Below are 24,291 nucleotides of genomic sequence, written 5' to 3'. Positions count from 1 at the left end.
GTTGTAAGACAGGTTGTTTTATAATCTCCAGTGTGCAAGGGTTGTAAGTCAGGTTGTTTTATAATCTCCAGTATGCAAGGGTTGTAAGATAGGTTGTTTTTATAATCTCCAGTATGCAAGGGTTGTAAGAGATGTTGTTTTATAATCTCCAGTGTGCAAGGGTTGTAAGATAGGTTGTTTTATAATCTCCAGTATGCAAGGGTTGTAAGACAGGTTGTTTTATAATCTCCAGTGTGCAAGGGTTGTAAGACAGGTTGTTTTATAATCTCCTGTATGCAAGGGTTGTAAGACATGTTGTTTTATAATCTCCAGTATGCAAGGGTTGTAAGACAGGTTGTTTTATAATCTCCAGTATGCAAGGGTTGTAAGACAGGTTGTTTTATAATCTCCTGTGTGCAAGGGTTGTAAGACATGTTGTTTTATAATCTCCTGTGTGCAAGGGTTGTAAGACAGGTTGTTTTATAATCTCCTGTGTGCCAGGGTTGTAAGACAGGTTGTTTTATAATCTCCAGTGTGCAAGGGTTGTAAGACATGTTGTTTTATAATCTCCTGTGTCCAAGGGTTGTAAGATAGGTTGTTTTATAATCTCCTGTATGCAAGGGTTGTAAGACAGGTTTTTTGTTCAATCTCCTGTGTGCAAAGGTTGTGAGGAGGGTTTTTTGTGTAAGGGTTGTAAGAGAGGGGGTTTATCATCCCCAATAAGCATGGGTTGTCATGGACAGGCTTGTATATTCCCCATGGAGTATGGGTTGTAAGAGAGTGGGTTGTATATTCTTCACTGAGAATGGGTTGTAAGGGCATTTCCAAGAAGATACTGTATCATAAGTTAAACAAATCTAACTTGCACTCGTCTCCAAAAGTTTCAATTAGATTAAATTTGAAACTAACTTTTTAACTTTAAAGTTAAACATGTATAATTCTAGTGGTGAATATTCCATCTTAACATTGGATCCCTCAATACCAAATGGTTTTAGTCCCTATATACCTCTAACAAGTACCTTGTAATTCTGTTTAAGCGAAAGTTAAAACTATTAATGCATTTTAACATTAATGTGCCATGCATATTCTTTGCTTAAGGTGACAACACTATTCTGAAGTTTATTCCCAAAGGGTTAATTCATCGTATTTTCTCCCCTTGAAAGTGTAATATCACTTAAGGGGTTAATTTAAATTTCAATTTGATAGGCAGCCCTCTCATTAAGACCCTCGTGGAGACCCTCACACTGATTACGCAATGGCAGCACAGCACCAGGGGCGCAGCTAATCTTGTGCTGGAGAATGCAAGAAAAAAATCGTTCATTTCAAACCGTTTCCATGGAAACCACACACATTTAAAGAAAAATTTCATCGGATCACAGTGACTCAAAAAATGTGCACCATACCGTTAGCACTTGTACATGTTGATTTGTTGTAACTCAAAATATTTTGAAACAACCCCCGTGCAAATGTATGTTTGATTGCTTTCCATTAAAAAACAATCTAAAAAATGCCATTGTTTGTGTGTGTTTGTATTTTCATTTTCAAACTCTAGAAATACTGATTACAGCAAGGAATGAAAAAAATATTCCATTAAAACTTCATCCAAACTCAATTTGAATTTGGTACATGAAATAAGATAGTCATGTAGAACAAGATAATGACAAATCTAATAAAGATTAAAAAGATACATTTTCATTGATTTTTTTTTATGTTTTTTTTTTTTCAAATCAGATATTATCAGTGAAAGTATTGTGTTTTGATTCAAGGAGTTTCTTGGATTCCTATCAACCCTGCAAAGAAATATCCACAGAAATACTCAGAATAATTACAGATATCTAAAACAAGTTATCTTTCTCAACATATTCAATAGCTCATAACTCACACATTTATGAGAATTACTTTATACCAGCCTCCTCTTTCTACACTTTATCTCAAATCTCAAAAGAAAATTTTTATCATTAAAAGTCACAGGTATAGCTACTTGCAAAATGTTAGGTCTATTGTCAAATAGATATATAAAAAAGATCTACTTGTGAACTATCTAAAATGTGATAATACTAATAAACATAATTATTATTGATATTATCAGGTTTTTATCGTGCTACAAGCACTGACGCTGGTAGCACAAGAACATGATTGCTCGATGATTACACCCAATTGGATTTTTTAATCGTCTCCTTTACTGTTAAGAGGATGCCAATTCAATATTGGTTATTCCTTGTTTTTTCTGGAGGAAATGTGGCGGTTGAAATGCCATATTTGCTGATAATTCTATGGTGCCATTTATTCATCTCTGCGTTAACTCTAATTTCATTGTGGTTTTAAATGGTCAGTTTTAGTAAAATAATTCAACTGCATATATTTACACATATTTTGACACATTACAGTGTAAAACTGTTGATTATCATGATAATCACCTTCATCGTTATAAATATTTTCTCTACATCAGTTACTAGGTGGATGTGGGACCTGTTATGTAATGTCCCGCTATTTGCCAGCAGAGTTGTGAGAGAGGATGGTTTTATGCCGCTTTTACCAATATTCCAGTAATATCACAGCGGGAACACCAGAAATGGGGTTCACACATTGCACCCATGTCGGGAATTGAACCCGGTGGTTCAGCGTGACCCGCAAACACTTTAACCACTAGGCTACCCCACCACCCACCTAGGCATGCCAGAGAGGTATGGTTCAAATCCCAGATCTGCCCTTCTTATGTTTCTTGGTTTGTCAGTACCCACCCATCATTTCGGTCTTTTCTCCCACATCCAGTTGACATGCCATGCTATGACTTAAATACTGTTCAGCAGCAGTGTTATACCATAAGTCACCAACTGATCATATCATTATCTGGGATTTGTGTATTGGCATTAAGTGATATTTGAAGCAGAGATTCCATTTAGCCTGTGGCATTTTTTAACTTCAAACTCAACATACACACAGGCCTAATAATGGCCTGATTCTACTGGAGACCCTGCCTTGTGGGTCAGTTGGGTTCATAAAACAACAATAATTAAAACCTCACATGTAAACTTCACCAATAAATTTACATTTTGTTCAAGAAATGTAACCTTTGCAAGGATGAGTTATCAGATGCACCACACTTCAAAACAAGAGTGATGTAACTTGATAATGTATTGGGGGCTGCTAATGTGAGCTGCTCTGGCTCAGAAAGCATACATCATATGTCATTGACTCACTTTTGTAAGAAAACGTGTAATCATTGTTAAAAATCAGGTGTTACATATGCCACTTGAATATATTGAAAATTAAATATAAAATATCTATAGTGAATGGAAGGAGACTGATTTGGGAAGAGTACAAACAGGGGTAGTAGTTGTAGTAGTGGTAGTGGTGGTAGTAGTAGTAGCTGTAGCAGTAGTAGTAGCTGTAGAAGTAGTAGTAGCTGTAGAAGCAGTAGTTGCTGTAGAAGTAGTTGTAGCTGTGTTAGAAGCTGTAGAAATAGGTGTGAGTTGAGCAGTAATTGCGGTAGTTGTAGTTGTGGTAGTGGCTGTAGAAGTATTTGTAGCTGTGGTAGTGGCTGTAGAAGTAGGTGTGAGTTGAGCAGTAACTGCAGTAGTTGTAGCTGTGGTAGTAGCTGTAGAAGTAGGTGTCAGTTGAGCAGTAACTGCAATAGTTGTAGCTGTGGTAGTGGCTGTAGAAGTAGATGTGAGTTGAGCAGTAACTGCAGTAGTTGTAGCTGTGGTAGTAGCTGTAGAAGTAGGTGGGAGTTGAGCAGTAACTGCGGTAGTTGTAGCTGTAGAAACAGTAGTTGCTGTAGAAGTAGGTGTGAGTTGAGCAGTAACTGCGGTAGTTGTAGCTGTGGTAGTGGCTGTAGAAGTAGGTGTGAGTTGAGCAGTAACTGCGGTAGTTGTAGCTGTAGAAGTAGGTGTAGAAGTAGGTGGGAGTTGAGCAGTAACTGCAGTAGTTGTAGCTGTGGTAGTAGCTGTAGAAGTAGGTGGGAGTTGAGCAGTAATTGTGGTAGTTGTAGCTGTGGTAGTGGCTGTAGAAGTAGTTGTAGCTGTGGTAGTAGCTGTAGAAGTAGGTGTGAGTTGAGCAGTAACTGCAGTAGTTGTAGCTGTGGTAGTGGCTGTAGAAGTAGGTGTGAGTTGAGCAGTAACTGCAGTAGTTGTAGCTGTAGAAGCAGTAGTTACTGTAGAAGTAGGTGTGAGTTGAGCAGTAACTGCGGTAGTTGTAGCTGTGGCAGTAGCTGTAGAAGTAGGTGTGAGTTGAGCAGTAACTGCGGTAGTTGTAGCTGTGGTAGTAGCTGTAGAAGTAGGTGTGAGTTGAGCAGTAACTGCAGTAGTTGTAGCTGTGATAGTGGCTGTAGAAGTAGGTGTGAGTTGAGCAGTAACTGCAGTAGTTGTAGCTGTGGTAGTGGCTGTAGAAGTAGGTGTGAGTTGAGCAGTAACTGCGGTAGTTGTAGCTGTGGTAGTAGCTGTAGAAGTAGGTGTGAGCTGAGCAGTAACTGCAGTAGTTGTAGCTGTGGTAGTAGCTGTAGAAGTAGGTGTGAGCTGAGCAGTAACTGCAGTAGTTGTAGCTGTGGTAGTAGCTGTAGAAGTAGGTGTGAGCTGAGCAGTAACTGCAGTAGTTGTAGCTGTGGTAGTAGCTGTAGAAGTAGGTGCGAGCTGAGCAGTAACTGCAGTAGTTGTAGCTGTGGTAGTAGCTGTAGAAGTAGGTGTGAGCTGAGCAGTAACTGCAGTAGTTGTAGCTGTGGTAGTAGCTGTAGAAGTAGGTGCGAGTTGAGCAGTAATTGTGGTAGTTGTAGCTGTGGTAGTAGCTGTAGAAGTAGGTGGGAGCTGAGCAGTAACTGCAGTAGTTGTAGCTGTGGTAGTAGCTGTAGAAGTAGGTGCGAGTTGAGCAGTAACTGCAGTAGTTGTATTAGTTGTGGTGATCACTCATCTGTTCCATGTACACAGAAATCTCTTCCTCATTCAGTTAAAAATTCAGCTTTTCAGCTTCCACATTTAGAGTCCTGCATTGGCTTAGTGCAAGCTTACTTCTTCTTGCACTCCACTGGGAACAACAAGCACACTCAAGCATCATGCAGTACTCAGGGGAAGGTGACGGGGAGGGGGGACGTTGTAAATCTGTCTTCAAGCATCATTTTTCTCTGTCACTTTACCACCACTAGATCCTCAAATTTGGGGTTCACTATCACCAAAGTGGGACATTGCCCTGTAAAAAACTGCTCTCCTTATTTTAAAAATATTAAATCACTACAAGTCAGTGAAATACCAGGCAAAGAATTGAGTCAGCTTAAAAGGCTCTTAAAACGAAAACAGGTCTTCAAATTTCACCTTAACTGATGCCGTGCTAACTGGAAAAGCATCTCCCAATTTTGTTGATGTTTCGAAGCATTTTCTTTGCCAATCTGTTTCTTTAATCGCTGAATTTGGGGCATAATTTACTCTAATTATCTCTTGAGCAGCAGGAAAATGTAAATTCTCCTAATCTTTAGGAAATTTATCAAAAATGTGCAAGATATCAAATTCAACCTGGTGCAACCTGCACACAGGATCGCACCCTCCTCACAACTCTACAGACAGTCTGCATTCGGTTTTTATAACATTTCTTTTCCAGACATCACCTATGACCTTGCTATTCCGTCATGTGTTGACAGAAATCCATCAAAGCTTGGCTTTATTTTAGAAATGTCTGTTTGCCCCCTACGCTAACTTCAGGGGAGGTAACCAGACACCTCCTCTCCGTTCACCAATAGGATAAAGTAACACCGAGTGTGATAAAAAAACTTGCATAATTTTTAATGAGATAACACGAAGAGCTTCAGCATGTTGTTTCGCTTTTTGTCCCATCGTATATGTCTTAAGCTTCTTGTACCTCCATTTTAAAAAAATGAACATTCTGGGAAAAAAATCTTTTATCCTGTTAATATCTTGTTTCTTTGGGTTAGTTTGATATTCAAACCATGCTTTTTGTACACATTCTTGTAGAAACACAAGATACAATACATCTTTTTATCTACAAATGGATAAAAGACATGAAATCTTTGATGTCCTCCAATAAATGTAAAAAACAAAGGACATTCCTATTGTCAACATATCATCAAGTGTTAAACTATTTTAACCTTTAATGTTTATACTAAAAGATGTAAATGAGAGAAAATAGGTTTCCTGTATTTTAAAGCGCTGAAGGAAAAGTATGTGTATCTCAGGAGAAATTCTCTAAATGCAATAACGATTAAATGATTATTTTATTGTCCCTTTCTTAACAGAATACGAAGAAGCTTGGAGAGGATCACCTCATGAAGTCATGGAAACAGTAAAGTGTATTCTCCATATTGTGACCAGATGCCCATGTTTATTATTCCGCATGTTCTGTGCAGCGAACATACAGTTCGAGAATATTATGAGAATGTTCGGATCATGTGATTTCCACTCTACAGAATGACACTTGCTACCATACAGGAAAAGTAAAAACTGTTCAATTTACTTAAACATACTTACATTCAGTTTCCTGAGTACTATTTATCCGGTAGTGATGTTATAATATGTTTTATTATCAGTCACTGGACTCAGCTACAGAATTGATAACCCACACAGTGCAGTAAAACTGAAATACTCCTCCTCAAATAAAAGTATCTATGATTTCGTTGTGCATTCTGTACATGGTTTGTTTGAGCGTTGGGTTACCTGGGGTGTCATGTGTCCCCTGAAGTTGACGTACATGTTGATGCTGATGCTGTGATGTTCTAACACAGTGAATATATAGATAAACAAGTTAAATACGTAAAAAGGACATCAAGCTAAACATTAATTTCATAAAAATCAGTTGTATTGATAAATATATTACCATTGTAATTCCTTCCGAAACTACAAAGTAAGCGCTGATGATAAAGTGTATGGTTTATCATATTGTATTTCGACAAATATATAATGAAAACTAAAAGCTTTACAGATGTGATAGATTTGATTTATGGAAAAACAACAAATTAAAAATATTTATCAAATACTCACTACAATATTTACAAGCATTCTGAAATTTCAAAATTTCAGTTTTTGCAGGAATTCTCCCCCATCTAGACCCTCCCTGTGAAAGCTAGAAACATGCTGAAGAAATCACCGTGCCATTTCTGCACCATGTCGTTTGCATGGCATGATAATTAGACGAAAAGGGGACAACGCACATGTCACAGAAAAAACTGCTGTGTGAAAGAATTTGACTATGGTTTTTCAATTGCATACATGCATTGAATACACACTAAAAATAGCATGTAGACATGTTGGATTAATTAGTATACCTAACACTGGGTAAGTCAAAGTGACTGACAATGTGTACATGTAACCTGATTTATATTTCAAATTTTCTACAAAGTTAAGTCAATCTGCGGCATGTATTTCCCCAACTTCATCTAACACATATGGGTATATGAAAATTTTGTAATATTTCTGTCTGAGTCTTATATGTCATATTAATAGCATAATATATACACATATCTTTTCCAACAAAAAATATTTCCATGCTGCTAAATGAAATCAATATAAATAATGCATCACATTATTCCTTCATCAAAAACTTCACATACTCCAGACTACAGCAAAAAATACAAAGACTAAAAAGCTATGTTCTCATACCACTAATAACATTTTTTTGTAGTTAAATCAATTAGTACATTTTCATTCCATTATCTTAATTAATATCATCATGGGTGTGGTCACTAGGTTTTCAAAACCATTATTTTTCTAGTTTTTTTAACACTAATAGCATATGTTTAAGTCGTAAATGTAGTTGCTGCCTAGAAGTGGTTTCTGTGGAGAGATGTACAAGCTGTCAGGTCCATCAAGTCAATGGGTACCAAGGCAGGCTCACATACTACCCAACTGAGGCTAAGGACTATACCACACACAACTACCATTGACACAATCACATGGAGACAAGGCAGGCTCACAGACTACCCAGCTGAGGCTAAGGACTATACCACACACAACTACCATTGACACAATCACATGGAGACAAGGCAGGCTCACATACTACCCAACTGAGGCTAAGGACTATACCACACACAACTACCATTGAAGTGATCACATGGAGACAAGGCAGGCTCACATACTACCCAACTGAGGCTAAGGACTATACCACACACAACTACCATTGACACAATCACATGGAGACAAGGCAGGCTCACATACTACCCAACTGAGGCTAAGGACTATACCACACACAACTACCATTGAAGTGATCACATGGAGACAAGGCAGGCTCACAGACTACCCAACTGAGGCTAAGGACTATACCACACACAACTACCATTGACACAATCACATGGAGACAAGGCAGGCTCACATACTACCCAACAGAGGCTAAGGACTATACCACACACAACTACCATTGACACAATCACATGAAGACAAGGCAGGCTCACATACTACCCAACTGAGGCTAAGGACTATACCACACACAACTACCATTGAAGTAATCCCAGATGATTCAATCTCTCCTCCAACCAGAGACACAGTGCTACCAAATACTGAAGTAATCCCAGATGATTCAAAGTCTCCATCAACCAGAGACACAGTGCTACAAAATATTGAAGTAATCCCAGATGATTCAATCTCTCCACCAACCAGAAACACAGTGTTACAAAATACTGAAGTAATGCCAGATGAAGTGTAATGTTATGAGCCAACTAAAATGAGCATCAGATGACTTCGACCTGCCTGTTATCATCCCAACATCACTCATGCCTTCAGTCACTTGTTTTCCTCCGTACCAGCGACACACCTCCGCTAAATACTGGGGCATAATTCTCAGATAATGAGCCTTTTTGTCAATCAGCATCACTCTTCTCCTAATGCCATTATGACATAGTCAGTCAAAATAACGTCTTACATCAGATATCACAGGAAACGAAATCCTTAGTTTGTTACTTAAGGCAAATAGCAAGAAACTGTTAATTGCATCTATTTACTTAACAAAAATAAAGTCATAATCCTCATCATTCCTACCCATACCACAAAAAGTTCATCTGCAATTTCAATTTTCATGCGATTATTCCTGAATAAAACATTAATAAAATGAAAATTTCACTTGAGTAACATGTGTGACATATAACAATTGTTTCTCACACTTTGAACTTCATCCTTTTTCGAAGTTGAGGCACCATTACAAGATCATTTTCCAATAACACCTCAACTATGATATTGAACATTTTCAAGCCTGTTAACACTGGACAATGTTTCAGTTGCCAAGATAATTAGGTTTTTTAGACGTGAAATGATAGAATAAATCTTTCTTAAAGTGTGGGTGCTAAGAAATGGGTGAGAATGTTTTAAGTGGAAATTATCTCTCACTTAAAGATTGTTGGAGATACAGAACTAATTACCAAAATGAAAATAATTAAAAAATTAATTGTATTCTTGTACAAAACATGGGATCATATTTCTTCTATATCCACTTCGTTTTATCATTCTAAAAAATCCCTCTTCCAAGGGCAATATGAATGAAAATATTCAAGCATACTTCAATAGAGAAAAAATCAATTTTCCATTTTTTTTATTCTAGAAAAAGTTTCATTTTCATTAGAAACAGCCTCCTTAACTCGAAAGAATCTTCACAACATGTACAAGTGGAAAAATTATGCACAACAGTGAATGAAAGTGTAGAGAACTTGACTTGCTCATACACTCTAATAGTAAGAGAATTTGGATCTAAAAAGTCTTCGCTTGATCATCGACAAAGATTCTTTCCTCAATTATTTCACAAGAGGTCATTCGCGATGTAGTTATCTCAGCTCGTGGAACCTGACAAGCTAATTACTTGTGCAAACACAAAAAATTGATTACGGTAAATATCCCAGGAGTTGAGGCATTCCTAACAGAGGAGATAGCTCCTGGAATATCTTGTACTATCTTCTTTACAACTGATTTTATATCAAAGATGGTAAAGAAATTTTCTCATTTTTGTGTGTTTTCCCAAAGAAAAGTAAGGAAAAATGAAACATGTACCTTTTTTTAAATATGCGGGTATGGCAGTCCATTTGTACACAGAGACATGACATTTATAAAGTAGTAATTATTACTTCAGCTTATTTCATATATTTTAGAGGATGACTTTTCTTGTGGTCTTGCTTATGATATAACTAAAGTTGCTGATGCAACTCATTATGATTGATCTCTATAGAATTCATCATTTGTGCAGATGCTATTTTCACCTCAACATATTTAAACAAATTCTGAGATGAGGGTACCTGTTATGGCAAGATGTGCTTGGCAGTTCCATACATGAGATTACATTTCACAGTGAGGTTTTATCATATTTTCTTATTTTTATATTGAACTGTATAAGAAACAACTGTATAACTTCTTTTCATCATTGTTTTACACAGGAAGTTAATGTTACAATATATAGTGAGTGAGTTTGGTTTAATGTCACTTTTAACAGTGTTCATAGCGTGTAGCAGTATATCACAACGTGTCAGCTTAATGTGGGACGAAAGCCCGAAGAGATGCAAGTCTTCTTCGGTGAAACCCACGAGCATAGGTATGGTGCTGACAAACCTAGAAACATAATTGTTGTGAACCTAAATTCGGACCCATGATTATAGGTTTCTGACATGCCCATAGGATGCATCCCTGCACAGCCAATTGCAGTGCCTTAGACAACTGGGCCACCCCTGTCCCCTTACAATGTAAAACTATTTTAGGATTACAAGAATGTTTTACATGATTTTTATATCATGATAATAATATAACTTGCATCAAAATGTGGAAATGACATGAAATAGAAAATAATTGATATTAATAAGCATATTAAATTTTTTGTTTGAGTACAGGAAAACTAACTCATATATATAGTGATCCTGTGTCACAAAGTTATTATTTCTGTTTGGAGCAAAATGGACAAAATATCAAACATTTTCATGAATTTCAGTTACACATTTTACAAACTCAAAGGCTCAGTGTAAGAATAACTATATACATTTGTATAGTGCTGATATTCAGTAAACTACTGTCTAAAAGCGGTTGAGTCTGATTAATGTCATGACAGACAAAGTCGATCAATTCTCTACACTTCATAGGCAGGACATTCCTCATTAACAAGCTCTAATCTCACATGGATTGTCAGTTGTACGACAATGACCAAAAGTGTAAATGATTGGAAATTGAATCCAGACAACAATATACTATGTCACTTCAACACAAAAATCAACATAGGAATGGGTTTACATGTATCTTCACACATGTATGTATATATATAAATATATATGAAGTATGATCACAAGTTATTAGACATTTAACAATGACATGGGTGAGCAAGGAACGTGTTGGAGAAGTAGACTTGTCCTGTTTGCTGTTAATTGAATTCTTCAAGCTATTTTTATCATCTGTCTCCAAGAAAGAAACAGTCTGTAAACATTCTGTGAACTATAAAAACATTTAAAAGAGATTGTCACTACATCATGAAGTTGTTTTATCACCTCAACGCTAACTTCAAAGAGTTTGAAAAACAAAAATCATCTAATAATAATGGTTTTTGAGACCTGCCAATGTGTATTATACAACAAGATAGATCTTGAAAAAAGTAGGGCTGAATGTGAACAAAATGGAATTAATAATTACCGACCAGATGACAAATTGTTCTCTGTTTTTAAGGAAATAGTACAAAAAAATATTTTCCTATGAAAACTTGGTCTACAATTCAAAGACATCTACTTTTTAGGTGTTTTACAGATGGGGTTGTTGGTGAAATGCCCCAACTATCTGACAGTAGTTTGGACTTGTGACAAGCTGTTTGGCACCGGTGATGACAGAATGGCATCGAAAAGCTTCAAAATGGCTACCAGCAAACTGTGGATGTTCAATTAATAATCAGCAAAATATAATTGCAGTAAAAAATGTAAAATGTTTTGTGCTAATGCCTTCGTGGATATTTTTAACAAAATTGTTGACAGTTTCTTCAAGAGCCAAAAACACCTTGAAAAAGAAGTCCTTGATATCCAACCCGGGCTGAGTAGCTACACATGAAGTCATTGTATCATTAACTTCATTATCACAACAAAAAACAAGAGAAATATATGTCACAAACAAAATAGCTTCTAAGCTCTGCCAACAACCAGTTATTGAAGGGAGATAACTCAAATATATAACGTTTAATGTGTAATCATTTGACAATGTCCCGTCAATATAAGCTGTAGTATATGTGAAAGGTTGTGAGAATTTATGGAATTATTTTTGTTTTTAATCTGACTGAATGCAAGAGACTTTCTCATGTTTACTAATTCACTAAAGTTGTCTAAAAAAGAGCAAAAAGTATGAATTTTTTAGCTGTCTGAGCAAAGAAATTCTTTAATATCCACTGGGACCTAATGACAGTATTAGATTTCTATGCACATAAAACAAATCTATCTATATGACAATTGAATTTGTCACTGACAGTTGTGTTCAATGAGGCGTAGACATTGATCATTCCAAACTGACGCCAGCATTATGATGATATATTTTGGCCTTACATTAGTGATTTATGTATTCCAATAAAAACTGTGTGAAAAGTATACATTCGGTAAATAAATAAAACAGACAAAGAATAGCAAATACGACACAGTCATCACACTACCAAGTCAAATGCATTTTGAAAAAAAACCACAAAAATTATTCATAAACATAAACTCAAAACAGAAAAAATGAGCTTAAACTGTCACACAGACAACAATCAAGAATAAAAAAGAATGTGTATGTATGTATATGTATTATGTATATAAATTGGTATCTGTAAATGTTACCGGCAGCCATCTTGCCTCTATCACTTTCAACTAGACATAAATACGACTCAACCCAGACACAACAAGTGATATAAATTATGCGACATGTTGATGTGTTCACCAGTGCATGAAGCGTGCGGCAAGTTTTCAGACAGGCTCACAATGATCAATAGACTCAGTCAATCAGCTGGCCAGGTGAAAAAGTTTCCTTCTTAAAGATACACTACCTGAAATTTTTAATTGCATCCAACACTAAAGCACTTGTCTTGGGCCAAAGAATGAATGAAATGGATCACGTTTTCATATCTGTTTGTCCTGTTTGGCTCCTGATCAATCTAATCCTAGATTTGTGAGTGGTATATGGGGAATATGAAGGTATTTCATTTTGAACATGGAGCAAGTTAATGAAAATACCAGACTGTCATTGGAGGTAGACCGTAAACAAATGGGAATACAAGGGTGGGTGGTGGAAAGTTGACATGAACACAAAGACCTGTTTTGGGATGGGTTGGGAGGCAGTTCTGAGGGGTGAGGCAGTTCTGAGGGGTGAAACTCCTGGGGTAGGGCTGGTGTGGTTCAGGTAAATGAGGGGGTGATGGTGGCACACCAGACATATCGAGTTGGCATGGATTTACTTGCTGGGAGAGGTTATCTTGGTCGAAATAATTGATCAAATCGAACAAAGACATTTCTAACAGCTGTCCCCAATATAGTGTGTTGTTCTTAATACATTCAGCACTCAGATGACAAAAAAGGAGACAGTTTGCAGTTACATTTATGTTTTAGCGCCATGTGTTGTTTTAATAAAAAACTCTCTGCTGAGACAGTTGGTGTGTCAACTCAGTTCATACATATGATATTGTGACATAAAAATAGTTTTTATTTTTACTCTCATGTTTAATTTGCATTTTGGGTGTAAAGTTATGAGGGAGTGGATTGTCGGGGGAGTGGATTGTCGGGGGAGGGCTTGCAATTTTCACTATCCTGTGTAAGCAGTTATAGACAATGGAGGGATGTTTGAAAATTGATGGTTAGGGCCCATACTGGATTTAAGAATGACACAAGGATTTCTGTGATATAATATATATACTGCAATATTTGTCTCAGTATCAAAATATTAACAATACAGTCAGTAAGTGGCTTGGTGAATGTTTGTGAGGTGTGAGTGGGGAGAGGCTTGGTGATTATGGGTAAGGTGTAGGTGGGGAGGGGCCAGGTGATTATGTGTTATTTGTGGGTGGGGAGGGGCTTAGTGATTATGTGTTATTTGTGGGTTGGGAGGGGCCAGGTGAACATGGGTAAGGTGTAGGTGGGGAGGGGCCAGGTGATTATGGGTAAGGTGTGGGTGGGGAAGGGCTTGGTGATTATGTGTTATTTGTGGGTTGGGAGGGGCCAGGTGATTATGGGTAAGGTGTAGGTGGGGAGGGGCCAGGTGATTATGTGTTATTTGTGGGTTGGGAGGGGCCAGGTGAACATGGGTAAGGTGTAGGTGGGGAGGGGCTTGGTGATTATGTGTTATTTGTGGGTGGGGAGGGGCTTAGTGATTATGTGTTATTTGTGGGTTGGGAGGGGCCGGGTGAACATGGGTAAGGTGTAGGTGGGGAGGGGCCAGGTGATTATGGGTAAGGTGTGGATGGGGAGGGGCTTAGTGATTATGTGTTATTTGTGGGTTGGGAGGGGCCAGGTGATTATGGGTAAGGTGTAGGTGGGGAGGGGCTTAGTGATTATGTGTTATTTGTGGGTTGGGAGGGGCCAGGTGATTATGGGTAAGGTGTAGGTGGGGAGGGGCCAGGTGAATATGTGTAAGGTGTAGGTTGGGAGGGGCCAGGTGAACATGGGTAAGGTGTGGGTGGGGAAGGGCTTGGTGATTATGTGTTATTTGTGGGTGGGGAGGGGCTTAGTGATTATGGGTTATTTGTGGGTGGGGAGGGGCTTGGTGATTATGTGTTATTTGTGGGTTGGGAGGGGCCAGGTGAACATGTGTAAGGTGTAGGTGGGGAGGGGCCAGGTGATTATGGGTAAGGTGTGGATGGGGAGGGGCCAGGTAAATGTGGGTGGGTGGGTGGGGAGGCGCTAAGTGAAATGTGGGTGTTGTGAATGTCGTATGCTGCTAGGTCAATGTGGGTGTTGTGAATGTCGTATGCTGCTAGGTAAATGTGGGTGTTGTGAATGTCGCATGCTGCTAGGTCAATGTGGGTGTTGTGAATGTCGTATGCTGCTAGGTAAATGTGGGTGTTGTGAATGTCGTATGCTGCTAGGTCAATGTGGGTGTTGTGAATGTCGTATGCTGCTAGGTAAATGTGGGTGTTGTGAATTTCGTATGCTGCTAGGTAAATGTGGGTGTTGTGAATGTCGTATGCTGCTAGGTAAATGTGGGTGTTGTGAATGTCGTATGCTGCTAGGTAAATGTGGGTGTTGTGAATGTCGTATGCTGCTAGGTAAATGTGGGTGTTGTGAATGTCGTATGCTGCTAGGTAAATGTGGGTGTTGTGTAGGTGGAGTGTAAGAGAGTGGCTAGGTCAGTTTGATTTACCTGTTCTAATTGTGTTGATAGATGATATTTTTGAGAGATATTGGACAAGTTATAAGTGTGATTGGGCAGGCTGATACAGGTTTGAGACAGGACAGGCTGATAATATGATGGTTGGGGAGTTGGGGCACGAGTGGGAAGTGAGAAGTGGATGATTCATCGCATCCCAATTGTGTGGATCGATGCTCATGATGTCAATCACTGGATTGTCTGGTCCAAACTCAATTATCAGCTGGAATATTGCTGAGTGTGGTGTTAAACAACCAACAAATATGCTGCAGTAAGGACTCCTTTATCAACTATATTCAACATTTTGAAAGATCAATAACAATAATTCTATAAATCCACCATTAGTATCATCTGTTAATTGTGTGACAAACCATGACAATATTTTTAGCTGAAAGAAGTAATTTTTAATGAATATGGAGTGAAAAAAACAATGTATTTTTAGAATGACATCATAGACTTCAATGCCTCATCTATTTCATCTTCCATATTTTTTCAAATCATCCTAAGCTCAAAATAATTACATGGCATACACAAAATAGTTTGTATAAATAATTACTTAAAATATCTGAATTCAAATATGCTCATTCCATTGCACTTTCATAGCACCTATCACCTGAGAGCTGTTTTAAAAGCCTTCATTTGCACTACTGGGAGAATATTTACAAGTACAAATGCAAGGAGACCCCATGTGTAAGACATGAGAAACTGTTCCGCTCACACATTAGCATGCTAACCCTGTCATCAAAGACATCGTATTGGCATCAATCTCTAACACTACGACCGACATCTCCTTATTACAAAAACTAAGCACAAGAAATGCACAGGAAAGAACATTTATTAAAGTTAAAAAAAATATTTTTTTCATCTGCATGAATATACCACTTTTTTTTCAGTTATACTAACCTGATTAATTACCTCTCCTAAAAGCAGAGATAGTTTTGAATTCATATCTCAAATTGATTTTTATGAAAATTAGAAGTTTCAGATTTAATGATAATGTCAGATATGAGATATTTTGCAAAAGAGCTTTAATCATAACATGATGGGAAAAAAACGAAAAAGATTAATAATTACCTTATGACAGAGACAAAATATTATTCATAGATTTGTTAAGTTCATTGCATTTTTATGAACCAAAAATAATTATTTATTTTTTTACATTTGTAACATATATTTTTTTGCCTGACACTCTATTCATGAAAGAGGTTAGAGACAAACCTTTTATCTACTTCTGATGACAATAAAGCTTTAATTAGGTTATTCATCTGTAAACACAAAAAACAAGGTCGAGCTAACATGATCACATTAAACAAACTACCAGTCCATCACCTACAATTTGTTTTTTAAACGTCAAGTTCCACAATCGCTTCCTCCTCCGTGAGCAACCGTTTACCAAGCCGTTTTTCCCTGACAGGTGAATCTATATGTAAAAGTGTCGATGCCGAGGCGACAACAATAAGAGCATGTCTGGTTGCGTCACCCATACCACAGTGCCCTTCGAAGACAGACTTTGTTACCAAATCGGTGCCCGCATCAGCCACTTCAGACAGGTCCCCTCAATTGTTTTCAACATTAAACATACCTTGATACAGAGAGTTGGCTTAACAAAGACGAGCCTTTACTCGAATGGCAGCCACAAACATGCTAGTTTCACAAATCCATACCCTCAGACTCTAAGTCGCTACTTGTTTGTGCCCCATATTGACGAAGAGAATTTCTCTGTTATTTAGATTTTTTCTATCTGATCAAATTACTATGTCAAATTTCAATATTAAATATTTGAATTCAATCAACTTTATTTGAGTCTTCATGTTTAATTCTTTTTGCCTATATACATATGTCTGCCAACAGGTAATTTTTGTCATCAGACTTATCTTCTGTTACGATTCTGTTGAGATGTCCTATTTGGGATGTCAACATTGCATAAGTGGTTTATTCCAGTACATAATTTCTTTCATTTAGGCACGAGGCAATTGACATATATAAATAGATACACTAGTTCACTTTTGAATATTGTATTATCTGTTGTGAAGGTAGGTTCATGTTATTATTAACATAAACCTGTCAACATCTTACAAATAACTGCTATCAAAGAGCTATCATTTTACCCAAACCACAAATGTTTCTACAGATAACAGTATCTTTTGTATGGACAATTAACGTCTAATCCTCAAGGCGTGAAACAGAAGATCATGAAGTACAACCTTCTACAAATTAAAAATATTTTCCTCATCAATTCACATGAAAAGAGTGATGGATGTAACGATATACTCATTATTTAATATGTATGTGTCTGTCTCCTTCATTCCATTTTGACTGTCTCTTCATATGACAGAGATGCAAGTATGTATATATTACCCTAGGGCTTTGTCGTTTAGAACTGATGTAGAATAAAGGCCTGGTTCCGTAAAGCAACATGGCAAAATAGGGCATTGAACACACCTGGTGATTGGGACGGGGAACTGAACACACCTGGTGATTGGGACGGGGAACTGAACACACCTGGTGATTGGGACGGGGAACTGAACACACCTGGTGATTGGGACGGGAAACTGAACACACCTGGTGATTGGGACGGGGAACTGAACACATCCGGTGATTGGGACAGGGAACTGAACACACCTGGTGATTTGGATGGGGAACTGAACACATCCGGTGATTGGGACAGGGAACTGAACACATCCGGTGATTGGGACGGGGAACTGAACACACCTTGTGATTTGGATGGGGAACTGAACACATTTGGTGATTGGGATGGGGAACTGAACACATCGGGTGATTGGGACGGGGAACTGAACACACCTTGTGATTTGGATGGGGAAGTGAACACATTTGGTGATTGGGACGGGAAACTGAACACACCTGGTGATTGGGACGGGGAACTGAACACATCCGGTGATTGGGACGGGGAACTGAACACATCCGGTGATTGGGACGGGGAACTGAACACATTCGGTGATTGGGATGGGGAACTAAACACACCTTGTGATTTGGATGGGGAACTGAACACACCTGGTATAAGGTTTAAATATGTCAGACTTGTATATGACTCAGATTTCTTATTCCCACAAACAACAAATCACAAACGAAATACATCGGAATACAAGGATTCAGTCTAGATTTAACATGAGGCACTATGTAACCCATAGTATTTCCACACATTGTGTGGGAGACCATAAACTAGGAAGAAACACCAATCACTCTTAGATGCATTGATCAGAAAACTCATTTCTGCAGAATTTCTACCACCATATATCTAAAACATTTTACCTACTGATCTTGTATTAATTTCATTACAAGAGTTTCTTTTTAGCTTAAAAATATATTGAAAATATTTAAATGTTTCAAACAACTTGCTATTTTTTCAATATCATATATGGATTTAAGTTGAACGATTGGCAAGTAAAAATATAGAAAATGATTAACATTTTTTTTTGGTTATTCTGTATTATTTTGAAAAAAAGAGTGACATAAAAATTATTGCAAAATGTAATTATCTTTTGAAAATAAACTGTTTATACATTATGCATTCTAAAGGACTTTGATTTGATTTTTGAATTGTTAAGATTATACAAAATTGGTCATGACAACATTCAATATAATTTTCAGCACTTTGAATGCATGAACCATTATTTTTGCATTCTTCAAATAAAATCAGAGTTGTTAGAATATTTTTTGTCTAAAAATATGGCACAATTTTTTTCCCCACAGATTTCTCTCAAAATGAACGATTTGTCTCCCAAATCCCATGGGTATAATTAACTCAACATTTTGACAATAGCAATGAATCATTTTGCTCAACAAAGTTTATAAAATTACTCGTGAAAATTTTAAAGAGTGAAAGAAAAACACAAGAGAGAATTCATTCCATGGCTAGATTTGAAGGAGTACCATTGAAAATGAGCCTTTGAACAACAATGACTCATTGGCAGAGGTTAATGGTGAAAATACAACATTACATTTTCAACCAATATTTTTCCACCTATAAAATTAGTTGAATTTAGGTACTAGTTGTAAAGATAAACTCATCTTTGAACCATTGAAAGTGTTGCAAGAAGGACATAGTTTAATTAGGATACTGGAGTAAGACTTTAACACCCAGGGTTGTAAACTGGAGAATTCAGTGAGACATAAACAGTATGGATACAGGCTCAGCCTGGAAGAGAGACATTTTCTTGAGATCCAAGGCAACTTGTTTAGTTGTGGATATAGGAAGAGGAATGTTGCATGGGGAGAGGAAGGCCCCGGGGGAAGGGGAGTGGTTTTACACCAGAGTTTGTAGGTCTTGAATGTCCCTGTGGGAGGGAACCCACTGGCAGTGGAGGGGAAGCTGGGCGTGGCATTAAAGAAGCTGGGGGACAATGCAAATGGATATGGGTGTCTGCTGACAAGGAAATGCTGTTGAAATTGAAAGGTTGTATATTGTGTGGGTGGGTATATTTCAGATAGTGTGGACATTTGGTGGAGAGGATCGGAAGAGGGAGGGGGAAGGGGGGGGGGGAGGGGATGTCATATGATGGGTGACTACATCTTAAGAGAAATATAGCATTCCCAAAACAAACACTGTGAGGAACATGCACAGAAGCACAGGTAATGCCCATCCTCACACTTCTCCACAAGGATTATATGCATAAGGAGGATGCGAAATGAGTCAATTCTTTTTGAGAGGAGAGATGTTTTAAAGAGGAGAGATGGACAGCCGAAGGACTGGCATATAGAGGAGGGGGTGGGGGGCTTCAGATGAGAGATACGGAACCAAGCAAGAAATGGACATGTTTCCGGCAGTTGAACATTAAATCTGAAATTGTAGAATACGACACGGACATTGAGTGACAGATAGAGAGGAATAGGGATTCATTATTTTGAAGCTAACGAAAAAATACAAATTGATTTTTGTTTTTTCCAAATAAAATTCTTATTGTAACTCTAAGATATGGAATGAATACTTGTTAATTAATATTTGGCATTTCTGTATCCAAAATGGATGTCAGTGGAGACAGAATCAAGGTTAGAGGAGAAATGGGGAAAAACTATGAATGGAAATGAAGGAATGTGATAAAATGTGGATTAAACATGAGTATATAATGACTTTGGGAATATAGAGGACACCAAGGAGCATGGAAGAATTGCTTTATAAACACAAACCAAGAAAAACAGAATGCAATTTATAAAATGGAAAAGAGGTGAGGTCTGTCTGTCTGTGTGTCTGTCTGCGATACCATGTCACAGTTTAACATGAAAACTCCATTCAGACACAGTATACTGACTCTGAGCTGACCAGTCCTTGTTTTAGCCCCTTGATGCCAAGTGCCAGGCAGGGTAACAAAAAGTACCATCTTTTAACGTCTTTTGGTATGACAAAGCCAGGGATCAAACAAATGGAAAAGGACATATAGTACCTGAGTGAGTGATGGAGGGAGGCAGGTTTATGGCAGTTCAGGCAATACTTTGGCTAGTCCACTGTTGGAAAACACTATGGAAGCATGGGGTTTTCATAATACGAAGGATCCAACCCAAGTCATGTGATAGGTTAACCATGAAACATGTTTAAGCTGTACTGGCTATAAATAATAAGTTTTCTTATGAGAGGCCTTATCAAGAAATAATTGTTCCAAATATCTGATATTTCTATATACATAAGTAATATTGCCATCAACATTCTTATACTTGCCAAATTAAGAGTTGAAAATGTTGCTTTCATAAATGATAACCTCTGTGATTAGTCACTCTCAAATTAATCGATTTTATTAATTCATAACATTTGTAACAGGCGTGCTTGATAAGAATGGTAACAGACATTATCCTTTCACTCTACAGTACATACTGTTGTCATATCACTTAAATTGCCGTGGAGACGTGTAAAACCTGTTGGTGCATTGTGAGGTATTCCATTTGTATTAACCATGCTTTCAGGTATTAAGAGAAAGCATTAGCATTGTCCTAATGTTAATAAGAATAAAAATTATATGAAACTAAACACAAATAATGTTATCTTGTGTTTAAGTAGGCTTTAAATATCATAATTTCAACTTAAATTATCCATAAATGTACTACCAGTAGTGTTTTATTAAGCATTCTTAGTTAAGTATCATGTTAATACTTTTTTCAAGCCACATCTGTTAAAGCAGCTTCTAGCAATATTGTTTTGGCACTTCCATACAGAAACAGACATTACAATAAACCACAAAAACCATCAGAAGAAGAAAAAGTTATTCAAAGAAACAGCTATCACAATAAAACAGCCATCAGAATAAACAACAGCCTTTAGAGGACACAAAAGCCATCAGAAGAAGAAAAAGTTATTCAAGGAAACAGACATCACAATAAAACAGCCATCACAATAAACAACAGCCTTTAGAGGACACAAAAGCCATCAGAAGAAGAAAAAATTATTGGGGAAAACGGCTATCACAATTAAACAGCCATCAGAATAAACAACAGCTTTTAGAGGACACAAAAGCCATCAGAAGAAGATAAAATTATTGGGGAAAACAGCCATCACAATAAAACAGCCATCAGAATAAACAACAGCTTTTAGAGGACACAAAAGCCATCAGAAGAAGAAAAAGTTATTAGAGAAAACAGACATCACAATAAAACAGACATCAGAATAAACAACAGCTTTCCGAGGAAACAACAGCCCTTAAATGAAACATCATCCATCAAGAGAAACAACTGCCTTTACAGGAAACAGCATCCATCAGAAAAAACCTATACAGTATTGTATGAACCAATAAATATTTGAAGAATTATATATTATCAACAAGATTATACACAACAGGAGAACAAATTGCTTGAAATGGCAAGACAAAAAATAGGAAATGGTACTGCAGATTTTGAATGGATAAATTATATTGAGACGAGACTTCTGTGACAAGAAATAGACAGAGGGAGAGAAAAAAATGTGTATCTTTTGATATAGGTCAGTATATGTTCAGTGTGTAATTACTTGCTTTCAATAACTCTCATTATGAATGCTGATGTTGAGAATTATCTTAACTCAGGTAACCCACATGAAGATCTGATGATGCCAAGAGATCTTCCATATCACAAGTCCTTTTACAAAACTGAACCTTTAACATGTTCTTAACCAGACAATTTTAATACATGCTGTGCAATGATATGTTTTTCGTACAAATAACACGTTAGCATAACAAATGCACTGCTCCCAATTTTAAGAACATGCCTTTTATGCAAACCCATTATGTATTACCCTTCACTAAAATGTTATACAGAATGCCATACAAAACATATTCACTGTTTAAAATGGAATCCAAGTTGCTAAATGGCTGATAATTCAGCTCGTGTTAAATGTCAAAGATCTGATTTGAGGCGATAAAGTTCAGACATTTCACTTTCACTTTGAACACTATGTTAGAGTTTACGTTGACATGTCATAGTGACCTGTACAATGCATATTTCAAGTCGATGTCATTGTAAAATTTGATCCTCTCTTCAACTACTAGAATTACGATCTTGAAACTCATCTCTTATACAGCTAGTCAAGTAACTCAATGCCTAAACCCTCTGGATTAAACTCTTTAAGGATTCTTGACCAAAATGACTCTTGTCTTTTTTTGTAAATTCATAATACTTATTAAAGCAAGACATTAAAGTGGGCATTCCACATTGTAAACATTTTTCTTCCATGATACATATCAAAATCATATATAACCTTGATTTTCATGCTAAAATCTTGACTGAAATTACACCTTTCATTTGGATGCCATCAATTCTTTTTGAGGGGCCTTGTAGTAAAATGGAATGTTATTGACATTTTTTTCTTTTTTTTTAGAGAAGAATGTACTTCTTTACGCTCTCTAATTCTACTTCCCAGTATTATTTCTTATCTGTCAAAGTATTTTCATAGATTGAATTTAATGTTTGCTGTCACACGATCAGTGTCCTAAACATATCACACTGGTTGCTCGCAGAACATATTAACTCGTGATGGTACGATGCCAGCATTGAAACTTGAATCTTGAATAATATCTTGAAATATGGACTTATTTAGATAGTGTGTATCATAAGCATGTATTTTATGTTCAGAATGAACAATGATTATAACTTTTTCTAAGGATAAGCTATGCTTGAAAATTGTCATATACATCTCAAATTGTTCCACAAATATTTATAATTTTATGGAATTGACATCTGTACCAAAGCTTCAAAGAATTGTACTATTTCACAATACCTCTTTGATGATTAAATATTCAGGTTTAACTAATTATCATTTGTAGCTAAACACCAAAACCTTGTTTAATCTCAAAAGCCTGTTTGTTCAGTTCATTTTTTTATAATCTTTCTGGTGCCACTAATCCAGTAGATGTTTTTTAGCTCTCTTCAAAAGAAGAATTAGAAACATTTGTCGCAGAGAAGAATCCAAAAGTTGAAATCCTGTTCAATGGGAAGTTATATTGTTTAAGAAATGCAGCAATTCATCAATGTAAACAACTTTCCATGACATGTGTTTCATGATCTGGTGGTCCTGTTCTCTATCATATGAAACTATTGATCTTTGTATATGAACCCTATCTAAATAACATTGATTGTATATGTATAAAGACAAAGGCAGCTTTTAATACAAGTGCATGATATTCTGTCCTAACTGCAAACATGCACAATATCTGAAATGTGTTGTTGCAGTAAGTATTTGCAAAATATCATAATGATGCAATATTTACAAGTATTCTGCCTATGGGTTATCAATTATTGTGACATAAAAATCATAACTACAGCAAACCAAAACATTTAACTACACAATTGTGGGTAAGAATTATGGTTGCCATAAGAGGCAACCAAACCGATCAGATGGTCAGGTTCGGTGACTTGCATGTCATCGTATTCCAACTGTGTGAACCAGTGCTCTTGTCAATCACTGGATATTCTGGACAAGTTTTGATTATTTACAGACTGATGTCATACACCTGGAATATTGCTGAGTGTGGTGTTAAACGACAAACAAACACAATAACTTTTCTTGAATAAGGTCATCATAATTCAATTATTAGATTTCATCCAAGTTTTTCAAAAATGTGAACAGGGTCATTTCATA

The 24,291-nt window shown here is 36.9% G+C and overlaps 1 protein-coding gene across 10 annotated transcripts in view; it reads right to left on the bottom strand.

Annotated features, from left to right (window-relative positions):
* LOC139470700 (zinc finger protein rotund-like) overlaps positions 1-24,291 on the bottom strand; it is a 396,945-nt gene that overhangs the window by 28,808 nt on the left and 343,846 nt on the right. The window lies entirely within an intron of this gene.

The sequence above is a fragment of the Haliotis cracherodii genome, unplaced genomic scaffold (assembly GCF_022045235.1).
Source record: "Haliotis cracherodii isolate W230 unplaced genomic scaffold, xgHalCrac1.p SCAF_21, whole genome shotgun sequence".
NCBI lineage: Eukaryota > Metazoa > Mollusca > Gastropoda > Lepetellida > Haliotidae > Haliotis > Haliotis cracherodii.
Note: the sequence above shows the minus strand (reverse complement) of the source record. Positions and strands in the feature narration are given on the sequence as shown.